The sequence below is a fragment of the Rhinopithecus bieti genome, unplaced genomic scaffold (assembly GCF_001698545.2).
Source record: "Rhinopithecus bieti isolate Rb0 unplaced genomic scaffold, ASM169854v2 scaffold_5150, whole genome shotgun sequence".
NCBI lineage: Eukaryota > Metazoa > Chordata > Mammalia > Primates > Cercopithecidae > Rhinopithecus > Rhinopithecus bieti.
This window is the reverse complement of record NW_016804706.1, coordinates 644,633-657,713: the sequence shown is the minus strand read 5'-3', so window position 1 is coordinate 657,713 and position 13,081 is coordinate 644,633. Positions and strand designations below refer to the sequence as shown.

General features: G+C 47.4%; 1 pseudogene; it reads left to right on the top strand.

Annotated features, from left to right (window-relative positions):
• The window catches only part of LOC108528404 (mitochondrial coiled-coil domain protein 1-like), a 42,019-nt pseudogene extending 32,558 nt beyond the window's left edge, over window positions 1-9,461 (top strand).
• Window positions 9,462-13,081: the final 3,620 nt, after the last annotated feature.

Here is a 13,081-nt window from a genome sequence, read left to right as displayed (position 1 = left end):
TATATATAGTACATGGTGTGTGTATATATATATAGTACATTGTGTGTGTATATATATATATATTTGGTGTGTGTATATATATACCAAAACCAAATGTTAGTTAGTTTGGCTGGTTTTTATGCTTCGGTATGGCAAATTCCTTCTGCATTTATTTTTCCATGATGCGCATTATATGCAGGAGTTATCTGTGGTGTGGGAGACTGTCATTCATTCATTTTTACTGCTGAAGTTTTACATTTTATGATTACACCACAATTTCATTACTTTCCTAATGATGTATATGTGGCAGATTCCAGTTTTTGCCATAACTGTTAGTGTGCATGTCTCCTAGGCACACAGGCAAAAAAGTGTCCAGAGTGTATGATCAGGAGTGGGATGATTGGATAATATGTTGTATGGACTTTAACCATACTAGATAATGATAATTTGATTTCTAAAGTGATAGTATCAACTTAAACTTTTATGATGCATGTATAAGAGTTGATGTTGATGATGCGTTCTGAAAACACTAAGTTGAAGGTGAGAAATTAAGAGTTAAAAGCCACTGTCTTGGCTGCAGGGTTACACCAGGCATTTTTTATTTAGGCTCTGTTAATAACTTCCTTTTCTTTACTTGTATCCCATATACAGGGTGTTCTAATTTTAACATATAGATTCAGAAAATTCTTCCTTATAGCATAACCACACAGGGTTATTTTGCTAGGAATATTTCATAAGAAAAAGAAAAAAATGGAAGGAGAGAGAGAGGGAAGGAAGCAAAGAAGGGAGGGAGGGAGGAAGGAAGGAAGGAAGGAAAGAGAGAAGAAAAGAAGGAAGGAAGGAAAGAAGAAAGGAAGGAGAAGGGAAGGGAAGGAAAGGGGAAGGGAGGGGAGAGAGAAGATGAGTGGGAGGGAGGAAGGGTGAATGGAAATAGAGAAGAAAGAGAGGGAGGGAGGGAGGGAAGGGAGGAACAGAAGAAAGAAGAAAGGCAAGGAACAAAGGAGAAAAGACAAACTAATATCAAGAAAGGACTAGGTGTAGAAAAACTGGAAACACCACATATGGCTGATATTATCAAAATGGAAGGAAATAAAACAGATGTAGATAGCCCCATAGAATAATGGAAACATAAGAGGGTTTCATTAGTTATCCATTGCTGTGTAAAAAACTGCCCCCCAAATTTAGTGACTGAAAACAGCAAACATCAAATAACTGAAATAGATAATACAAATACCAGCAAAATGGAGCCGCTGCAGGAGGGAGAAGTTGGACAAATGAAAGGATTTTGCAAATTGGAATGAGTAAGAGGTCACTGGTGTGCAGATGGAAATGATTTTGTTAGTTCAATTCCTCCAAGAAGTAGATGCCATCATGTCATGAAAGTTGCAGCTTTTTATTAGGGGACACACCTTCCAGACAATATGGCAAGGGAACCAGGAAACCCTGGGAAAAGCAGCAGACTGAGATGCAAGTATGACCCCAAGTGATGGACAGAAGGAGAGATGGTTTGTTGAATGTGTCCTAGACCACAGGTAATCTAAGGAGAGTTGTGCAAGTCCATGGAGGAGTCCTTGAGCCACAATTGGCCATCAGAGGAGTCTTCTGTATCCCAGGACTCCCTGCCTTATTGTCCCCGCCATGACCCGCTATCACTGGCTGGGAACAGCTTATGGGAAGCAGGGCCTTTGCACAAATGCTGTTGAGAACGTTGGAGTACAGGAGTGGGACCCTTGGGAGATCACCTGGGAGTGTGACTCAAACCTTCTGTCCTGAGGGGTCTGTGGCCTTGGAAATCAAATCCTCTCAGGCTGGGTTGCTGGACAATTCTGCTTAAACTTACAATGGAACAAGGGGAGCCAGGAGGCCCCCAAGTGGATCCCTGGGTTCCACACACACTTGTCCTGCCTCCATTGTGTGACAGCAGCCCCACCTACCTCCTGGGGTCAGGGTCTATCATGCCCGCCCAGAGAGGACAAGACTCTTCTTCTTGCTAGCTGTTCTATGGGCACGTACTTTCCAAATTTCCCCACTGGCATCCATAATGTGTAGTTCAATGGGCTGTCATTTGTCTTCTTTTAATGGTAGCTCCTTTGGAAACCAGGACCTCCTGCCTTCTGGAGCCCAGAGCTGTGAGATAAAGCATGCAAAATACCCCAATGGGTGAATCTAAGAGACTGGACATGGAGTAACACTTGCTTCCACCCCTTGGTTTCTGGACCCACATGTTCTTCCTACTAAGAACACAGCACTGTTAGAGGTATCTCTGATTTAATAAATTCACTGTCTCCTGAAAGATGGCACACACCCCTCAGAATATGGTACTGAGATGGTACTGAGCTGTGCCTATAGAAGACCTGTCCAGCATTCTTTGTAGCTGGCAGCCCCTGGGTAGTGCAGATGATGATAGTATCAGTGGATCCCACTGCCATGGAAATGCTGCATCTCCTTCCCTGTCAAGTTGGTCTCCCAAGCAGATACTGCGCTGAGAGCAATACCAAGCCTGTGGATCAGGAATGTCAACAGCCCCTGGAGAGTAGTACCCACTGATGGTCTGAGAGCAGGACAGGAAAACTCACTCATGGAATAGGTGCCTATCTCTGTGAAGATGAACCTCTGGCTCTTCCAGGACGGAAGTGGCTCAATGTAGTCAACTTGTCACTTAGTGGCTATTCACCTAAAGAAATAGTGCCCCACTAGGGCAAATCATTAACCTCTAATGCTGATGATTTGGACATTCAGAGGTAACAGAAGCTGGATCTACCTTGGTAAGGGGGAGTCAGAACTGCTGGACCCATTTGTGGCCTCATCCTTGCCACTGTGGTTGTTTCATTCATGTTCCCTTCCTACCAGGCCTGGGGTGACCTATGGTGAGGGCTGGCTAACTTCAATTATTCTGCTTGGTTGTTCAGTACCACTTCAGGGATGGGTGTTTTCTGTGGGTATCAATGTGGAATTCAGGCTCAACCCCGGTGGACCATTTTCATCTCATTCTGGATATTATTGGGCATGTCCAATCTCTTACTTCATGAGTTACCCAGAAGCAAATTCATATGGGCACTTGGAATCATATAGTTGCTTGGTTTCCTATGGTCAAGCATTCTATCTTATCAGGGCCAGGAACACGCCAAAAGTTGCTTTTTTTTTTTTTTTTTTTTTTTTTGAGATGGATTCTCTCTCTGTCACCCAGACTGTAGTGCAATGGTACAATATCAGCTTACTGCAACATTCCCCTCCTGAGTTCAAGTGGTTCCCCTGCCTCAGCCTCCTGAGTAGCTGGGATTACAGGTGTGCACCACCATGCCCCGCTAATTTTTGTATTTTTAGTGCAGATGGGGTTTCACCTGTTGGTCAAGCTGGTCTTGAACTCCTGACCTCAGGTGATCCACCCGCTTTGGCCTCCCAAGGTGCTGGGATTACAAGTGTGAGCCACCACGCCCCGCCAAAAGTTGCTTCTAACAGGGACATATGTCTCTGCTGTGGATGGCATGACCCTACTCCAGAATCCCAAGACCTCCATTGTGACTCTCCTGCTGGTGTTTGGTTTGACTCTATCCTGAATCTCAACTCACCACTGGCACTTCCAGCACCAGGGGGTTTGAGGGATGGTGGCTGCACCATGGTCTGGATCTGCTGCAGTGTCCTTTCCTATGTAGGCTCCACTCAAAGCTGGCCTCCTCCTATGTCACCTAGAGTGTGGGTCAAAGCAATATACCTACATGTGGAATGTGATGTTGTCAGAACTCAAACAGGCTTACCAGGCAGTGTGCTTCCTTCCTTGTAGTGAGGATGCAAGATTCAACAGTTTATCTTTTACCTTGGAGGGGACACCCTTTCAATCCCCTAAACACTGGACCCATAAAACTTCACTGCAGTGGCCCTTCCTGAAGCTCTGTAAGGTTTATTTTCACCGTTTGGAGTGCATGTGTTTTACCAACAACTCTAGGCACTTTCTACTTCCTGCTCATTAGTCCAGGCCAACATGAAGTTGCCAATGAAATGAGCTGATTCAATATTCTGTAGGATATCCAGTATGTCCAGAACTCTTAAGACTTTACTATAAAGGACAGGAGAGTTACAGTAGCCCTAAATCAAATGATAAATAAATGTATTGTGGGCCGGGTGCGGTGGCTCTTGCCTGTAATCCCAGCACTTTGGGAGGCTGAGGTGGGCGGATCACGAGGTCAGGAGTTCAAGACAAAGCTGGCCAATATGGTGAATCCCTGTCTCTAATAAAAATACAAAAATTAGCTGGGTGTGGTGGTGCATGCCTGTAATCCCAGCTACTCGGGAAGCTGAGGCAGGAGAATCACTGGAATCCGGGAGGCAGAGCTTGCAGTGAGCTGAGATCATGCCACTGCACTCCAGCCTGGGCAACAGAGGGAGACTCCATCCCAAAAAAACAAAATAAAATAAAATAAATAAATAAATAAATGTATTGTGGATCCCACATAAATATGAATCACTCTTATATCTACTTTCTAATTGGAATGGAAAGGAATGCACTTACCAAATCCACAGCTGCATGCTGTGTGCCTGAGGCCTTATTAATCTGCCCTACCAGTGATATAAAGATAGCATGGCAGCTGCAAGTATAACTTGTACTTGGCCAAGTCTGGAGTAATCTTAATCCATTCTTTAGACCCAGTCAGGCTTCTTTGTGGACAGATTGCTGGATTGCATGGAGACAATAGGCACACTCAACACCACCCCTCATCTTTCAGCCCTCTAATGGTGGTGTGACCCCCACAATACTTGCAGTGTCCTCCAACCCTGGGACACACTATGATTTTTGATTTGGCCAGGATGGGGACAGTGTCAGAGGTTTCCTTTTGGCCTTCAGCACAATGACAGCCCTTACTCCACAGACTAGGCACCCAGTGTGGGGGTTACTTCAGCTGCCAGTGCATCAATGTCAATAATGCACTCAGGGAATTGGAAGATAACCAGGGCTGGGTCTATGGATCCAGTGGTCCCATTGTGGGCCATAATGTGTCCAGGTTTACTTTCCGGCCTCTGTAAACTCCACTGTGATTGAGACATGCTGGTGCTGTGAACATCTGGGCATCAATGTCAGCTCACAGGCAGTGTCAATACTCTCCCCAGTTCTGCCTATTTCCCTTCCCCAGTGTACAATATCCTGAGTAAATGGCTGTAGATCCCTATGCAGAAGAGCTCAGGGAATTGACCCAGCATATATTTGCCATGTTGTTCCAGGGTCCTTCATCCTGTGGGTGTGGACTCCTCCTCTGTAACTGGGATCTGAATCTGAAACTTGGCTGAAGTTTAGGAATTGAGAATGGGATTATGACATTGTTTTGGGTTAGACGCTCTCAGCCTCTTGCTCATCAATTCTTGCTTTCTTATCATAGATATCAAGCAGTGCACTTGCTGGCTGCCTGTCTGTTCTGCCCCTGGGACATCACCCTCTATTAACCTTCCCACAACTCCCTGAAGGTCAAGCCCCCTCAGCTGCTCCTCTGAGATTGTCATGGTAACCATGCCATCTGGCTTTTGCAGGTCACTACCACCACTTTGTCTCTATCTCTTCAGGGTCACACCCTTACCAGGGATATTAATGAGCTCAACTCTGGGATCACCTTTTCTACCATCACCACTATCCTGCAGAGGACAATACCCTGACACTTCTTAGTCATGCAGGTCCCTCTCACCAGCACATTCCTGAGGCTCTGGTAGAAGGTGTGCCCTCTGGGTCCTCTGTGGAGCATGGCCCTGGTGGGCCTTCTGGCCTCACATAATGTCTCCATTCCACACGCCCACTTCCCTCAGCCTCATTATCTATCCTCTACATGTTCCAGAGCAAGTAAGTCAGGTGTAACTTGTTGATAGTTGGGCATCATATTTTCTGGTCTACATGGATCCACCCCAGCAGTGGATTTGCCCCATGCCTTAGGGTCCTTGATAAGCCTACACCCTGAGAAAGTACCCTAAGCCAAAGGATTTTCATTTATTCAGCCTGAAATTCTGCCTCCTTTATCAAAAGTTCTCAAATTCCAATCCCAAATGTGCTCCTCAGGCTCCTACAGGGACATGCTGGCTAGTTCCTGCAAAGCTCCTGAATGGGATTCCTGCTGTGTCATAGGGATGAAGTTTCTGTAGCATCTTTCAACATAGGTAGTGGGAACCATTACTAGAGAAAGGCAAGCCTCCCCTGCATGCCCAAAGGGTCCTGGAGGGCACCCGTTGGATAACCCTGTTCCAGTTTGCAGATTCTCAGGTTTCCCCACCAGGGCCCTGACTTTCCCACAACAGGCATGCCTTGGCTTTGTGTCAGACATCTCTGGAGGACTGTCTCCTTCACAATGGTATCTTCAGTTGCCATTCCATGCTATCTGCCCTTTCGCTACAGGAGATAAAAGCCTCTCCATAAGACACTGCAGAGGCTTTCACACATAGCCAGTGACAGCTGTTCAAAGCCCTCAAATTCTCATTATTCTTCTGTCTGGTATCAATGTGGTTGAGCAGTAACCAGCCAACTCCACCGTCTTTGTAGATTTTCCTCCACTCCATCATTAGAGTGCAGAGGCTTCTGTCACCCCATCTGCCATAGCACCCCCTAACCAGGGCATCTTCTCAGGTCCACACTGGGGAGATCCACAGCAACTCAGCTGAACTTTATACTATGGACTTTCTCTGTCCCCCACCAGCCTAGATGGCAGTTCATCAATTCATACCTTTTTTCCCTCTTTTATCATCATCCCCTTTCCTCTCATGCCGCTGAATCATTGTGACAGTCATGAGAGCTTATCTGAATACTTATTTTAAATTCCCATTTTTGCCTGTTTTCATGGATCACCCTCAATACCACTTGTGTTAGTTAGGGTCCCCTGATGAGCAGACCCCAACACAGTATTAAACATGCAAGGATTTCTCAGGGGAAATATTTGTGAGAGAGATTGGGGAGAAAGGCAGACAAGGCTGGAACTGCCATTAGACTTTGATGCATGTCTCAGCCCCAGTGAGGGAAAAAGGGAGAGAAGTTCAGCTGGAAGCATCCTAGACGAAGTGCAGGCTACGGGAAGTTCAGTAACGGCATCTGGAATCCCTGGAGGCCTCAGTCAGCCTTCAGAGGAGAAATGTTCCTGCCTTAGTTTCCCTGCTTTCCTCAATCATTGGCTGGAAGAAGCCCATGGTAGGCATGGTCTCAGCAAATGTGGCAATAGATTCCAGACTGCAACAGCTGGGTCATGATCAATTGTGCTTCCTCTAGCTGAGAGCCTGGGATACGCATTCTTGTCACTGCTACATGATCCAGTAGAGTGAGAGGAAAAGGGATGATGATAAAAGAAAAAAAAGGTATCAATGGATGAACTGACACTTTTAAGTAAACAAAAAGAGATGAGGTTTGGGGCACCAGCAATGGAACTGGCTCTGGCTGGGAGCAGGATGGTTAACCCACAACAATTATCCACGTGGTAAAAGGCCTGACATGTGGTGCAGCTGTAAATGCATGAGCAGATGGTGGTGGAATCTGTGAAGTTATCTTCTAATGTGTTCAGTTTTCTCAATGAAGTGGGAAGCAAGATAATCAGCTGAAGTAGGAATGGGGAAGGAGGGTTGGATGTGTGAGCACAGAGAAGGTGTGTAAGAGTCACCCAGGCCAGGAGGAGGCTGAGGGTGAGCCATGTGTGGAGAGGGTGATTGCTGGCCGTGGTAGGGGGTCCCCATGAGGTTTAGGTCATGAAGTTAGAGAGAGCAGTCAGTGTGCTGTGTGCTGCTCTCCAGCCTCCTGCAGCTTATGGGGGCAGGTGCAGTGTAGGCAGAGGTGGAATCCACCAGCTGTGTAGCTTTGCCAAGCAAATGTGACAATGCAAGGGAGAGGCAAAGGAAGGATGGAAATTATTTACTACAGAATTCAAAATGGGTGAGAAGGGAGAATAGGACACCAAGGGTGAGGGACAGGGAGTAGATGGCAGGATCACTGGATTGGGAATCCCAGGCGGGTGGAAGGATTATTGGAATTAATGTACTATAGGGTAGACGGCAAGTCTGGAAAGCAGCACATATGTAATGAGTGGTTCACTGATACTACATTACAGCATGTGATAAAATGATAGTATAAGTATCCTCAGAGCCTGTAGACACCCTGAAAGGGTATGAGTGGAAAGATGGTCAGAGAGTGGAAAGTATGATTGAGAATATGGAAGGGCTGGGGATTTTGCCCATCGTGAGGCCTAGGGGATGACAAGGGCATGAGATTCAGACAAAGAAAGGAGAAGGTCCCTACAACATATCCAATCCTCCTGTTTGGAACCTCTGACCTCCCCTCTCCCGCATCTCCTCTGCCTTGCTCCTCTGCAGCATCTGACTCCAGTCAGAGCAGCTTCTCTGCTTTTAATGGTTCATGTGACTTGATTGGGTCACACAGAAAGTCCAGGATAATCTCTCTATTTTAAGATGCTTAATCTTCATTACGTGTTCCTTTTGCCATGCAACGTGTCCACAGATTCCAAGGATTGACACTGGACGTCACTGGGGACCATTACTCAGCCAACCACATCTGCATATGTTGAAGTCACTAAAGATCAAGAAGACAGCACTGCTGGAGAGGGTGCTGGTGAACTGGAAGCTACAAGAGTCAGGATTGACAGGAACGGCCTCAGGCCCATTGGGAATGGCTACAATGAGGGGAGTAGGGCCCTCAACTGATGACAGCTTAGGAGGGCTAGGGAGGAGGGAGACAGAAAGTCTGAGAACTACAGTGAGGAACGAGGACCCTACCCCATCTTTGGACCCAGGGTACAAGGTCTGTGAAGAAACTCCCATGTGGGAACACTCTGGAGGTCTGTGTCCTCAGGGAGACCCAGGTTCCTGCTACAGCTGTGAAGTGCAGGAACATCCTGAGAGAAGATGTGGATCCTCTGATCATGGGATGAGAATTCCAGGGGGTGCAATGGGAAAATTTCTGGAGTTAGGTACGGGACATGGTGCAGGAACAGAATAGGAGTGTGCAGACCCTTGTGGGGATGCGAGTGCAGGGTATATGGGGGACCCAGTGTCACTGACACAAACAGAGAAAGGGCATAATGAGCTCAGTCCTAGTGGATTCGAGGCAGATGATGGAAAAACAGAATGGTAGGTCGAATTCCTCACTTCCAGTCAGACAGTGCAACACGGCTTCCTAGGACCTCAGAACCTTGCCTGGCTCATGCTCCTTCCCCAACTCCCCTCACCAGGGACCTGGCCCCACCACACAGCTGTGCTGGCCCAGGCTGAGGAGTTGCCAGAGCAGCAGCTGGAGCTGGACCAGGCCCTGCTGGAAGGGCAGGAGTGGGTGGGGTGCCCAGGCCCTGGTGCTCAGGATCCAGAAGTTGAGGGAACAGATGAGGAGGCACTGAGAGAGCCTGGGAGGAGACACTCAAGCTTCCCACCAGTGCCCATGTCACCCTCCATCCCTGGAAATAATGCCCACCACCCCCCAAGGAACCCCAAGATCAGAAACATCCCAGTGTCTCCCAGGCTAGGGAAAGTGGAATAGACTTCCACAAATGGCCAGAGATTGGCAAGTAGTGGGGGAGCCAGGGCTCTACAGTCTTAGTCCCATCCCCCTTTGACCTCACAGCACGGTGCCCAGGCCTTACAGCAATTTACCCTGGATCATGCCCTAAAATAATCTCACCTCAAATACAATAAATGGAGCGAGTACTCACACATAATGTGGGTGCATCTGTGTTTCATTTTTAGTTATGTTCACATTTCTGACACTCAGGAATGGGGGTTCAGGAGTGGTGCTGATGCAGAAAAGGGAAGCCAGGAGGTGGGGGTGAAGGATGTCGGGGTGGGAACAGTAGGGTCTCCTTCACCCCAGCCCTGCTGTTCTCTCCTGAAGGGCAGATGGTCACATTCCAGACTAAGTAAGTCCTCTACCATGTCTGTTCAACTGAGGAGGAAACGTGGTACAATGAGAATAAGGCATGAAAAGGGAAAGTGAGGCAGGAACACACGGCACACATGCAGATGCTGGTGTACTGCCTGGGTTCAGTGGATGGACTTGCGGGTGGGGGAAGAGATGTAATATGATGAGAGAAGACAGATCCCACATAGAGGCCAGGAAAATATCCCAACACAGGATCAAAGACCAGAGAGGCATGAACCAACCAAGTGTCCATTATACATCAGGTACCTGTAGAGGGCCTGATTCTGTTGCTGTTCAGGGCACCACAATCCCTGGTGGACTGAACAAAGGGAGGCAAATGTGGAAATAAAAGGCAAGAGACAAAAGAAGGGGTCAGGGAGCACCTTGTCTCTAGTGGACGGGGCCCTGAGCTTTACACAGCCCTCCATATTTATTAGGCAAAAGAGATAATGAGAAAGGGGGGGGGGGGGGGTGATTGTCAGATAATTGTCAGTCCACCGTTTGCTTCACAGCAGGCTTGCAAGACTGCATCCTTTGAGCAATAGGTGCTGGATTTCTCAATAGATAACTTCAAGGAGCCGGGCGCCTGGGAGTGAAGTCCCTCAGCAAACCTTCTGGTGGCAGGGCGGTGTGAGTTTGCCCACATCCTACATTCATGATAAACAGTTTGCTGTTGGATCATATAGCCTCCAGTGGAATGCTGAGTTGGTCATGTCCCACGGGCCTTGGGCTCCCTGTATATCCGCCTTTTTGTTTATGTATTAATTGAAAGAACGTAAGGCCAGGCTGGGCAGCTCTCATTATCCGATTGGCAGTCCATCCAATTTTACAGAAAATGTAGCATTAGAACTGTGTCATGACTCTGGCTGGACTTCTCTCCATCTTTGCACTCAGGCTCAGTTGAGTACTGGAGGGACTGGGCCCATGGTTGGTCACCCTGGGTTCCTCCAGTCTCCTGTTCCATGGTCACACGCACCTTGAGGGCAACCACACTGTTTGTCCATCTCCTGTAAACACACAAGCATACCCTCGTATGCTGACGTATACTGACTTCCCCACGTCAGTAGATCCACCAGACCTTTCCATTGTCCTTCTTCCAGGGATTTCCATAACACTTTAGGATAAACTTTCCTCTTTTCCTCTAACACTTGCCATGTTTTTCTGCTGGAGTCTTACCATCTGTACTGAGGAAAGAGAGAGAACCTCTCATATTGTTTTATATTGTTTTGTACTCAGTACCTGTTTTAAGAAAAAAAAAACAATGAAATAAAACCAAAGACAGTCAGCCTGGTGCCAGGCCTGGAACCAGGCCCGGGTCTGCCTGGTCTAAACCCAGTAGTTAAAAATCAACTCATGACTTAGAAAACAATGTTCCTGACATTGTATAGAAGAACACTGTGAAACTCCTGCCCTGTTCTGTTTCTCTCTGACCACCGGTGCATGCAGCCCTGTCACGTACCCTCTGCTTGCTCAAATCAATCACGACCCTTTCATGTGAAATCTTTAGTGTTGTGAGCCCTTAAAAGGGAAAGAAATTGTGCACTCGGAGAACTCGGATTTTAAGGCGGTAGCTTACTGATGCTCCCAGCCGAATAAAGCCCTTCCTTCTATAACTCAGTGTCTGAGATTTTTTGTCTGCGGCTCGTCCTGCTACAGTACCAGGAGTCAAAAAAACTAAAGTAAATAAGGCCAAATGTAGTTTTGATTGAGGTGGTAGTTGGCCTCCTATACCCCCTTTTTGTCTTTTTGACATGCATTGTAATGTTTGATGTGCCCGCTCTATAATGCCTTGTCCTCTAGGATTATAAGGAATTCCTATTTTATGGGTTATAGCCCAAAGCTGTAAGAAATTTTGAAAAGCATGACCAGTATAAGCAGGTCTATTGTCAGTTTTCAATTGTTTAGGTAGCCCCACATGAGCAAATGATGACAGACAATGTCTCTATACATGACCTGTTGTCTCACCTGTTTTTCATGTAGCATGCAGCATATGAGAATAAGTGTCTAAAGTCACATGAACATAGCTAAGCTTACCAAAGGTTGCTATGTGTGTAACATCCATTTGCCAAATTTCATTTGGAGCCAAACTTCATGGGTCACAGCCTTCTACAGGTGTAGCTCCAGGGACATGCTGGCAAGGGCAGGCTTGTATTATAGCCCTAGCTTGGCTGTGAGATAAATGGAATGTGAGTGTAAGGGTGGAAGTATTTTGGTGCAGAAGTGCATGAGACGCTTGAGCTTGCTGAAACACAGAACCAATCAGTTTGTCTGCTTTATCATTACCTAGAGATAGTGATCCAGGAAGTTGTGTGTGAGAGCAAATATGAGAAATATGAAAACGAGCTGCATGAGAGCTAATAACTTGTTGAAGTCTTAAAAATAAATTAGGTGGCGGAGCAAGATGGCCGAATAGGAACAGCTCCAGTTTCCAGCTCCCAGCGCGAGCAACACAGAAGACAGGTGATTTCTGCATTTTCAACTGAGGTACTGAGTTCATCTCACTAGGGAGTGCCGAACAATCGGTGCTGGTCAGCTGTTGCAGCCCGACTAGCGAGAGCTGAAGCAGGGCGAGGCATCGCCTCACCTGGGAAGCGGAAGGGGGAAGGGAATCCCTTTTCCTAGCCAGGGGAACTGAGACACACAACACCTGGAAAATCGGGTAACTCCCACCCCAATACTGTGCTCTAAGCAAATGGGCACACCAGGAGATTATATCCCACACCTGGCCGGGAGGGTCCCACGCCCACAGAGCCTTCCTCATTGCTAGCACAGCAGTCTGTGATCTACCGGCAAGGCAGCAGCGAGGCTGGGGGAGGGGTGCCCGCCATTGCTGAGGCTTAAGTAGGTAAACAAAGCCCTGGGAAGATCGAACTGGGTGGAGCTCACAGCAACTCAAGGAGGCCTGCCAGTCTCTGTAGACTCCACCTCTGAGGACAGGGCACAGCTAAACAACAATAACAACAACAACAAAAAAAGCAGCAGAAACCTCTGCAGACGCAAACAACTCTGTCCGACAGCTTTGAAGAGAGCAGTGGATCTCCCAACACGGAGGTTGAGATCTGATAATGGACAGACTGCCTGCTCAAGTGGGTCCCTGACCCCTGAGTAGCCTAATTGGGAGACATCCTTCACTAGGGGCAGACCGACACCCCACACCTCACACGGTGGAGTACACCCCTGAGAGGAAGCTTCCAAAGCAAGAATCAGACAGGTACACTCGCTATTCAG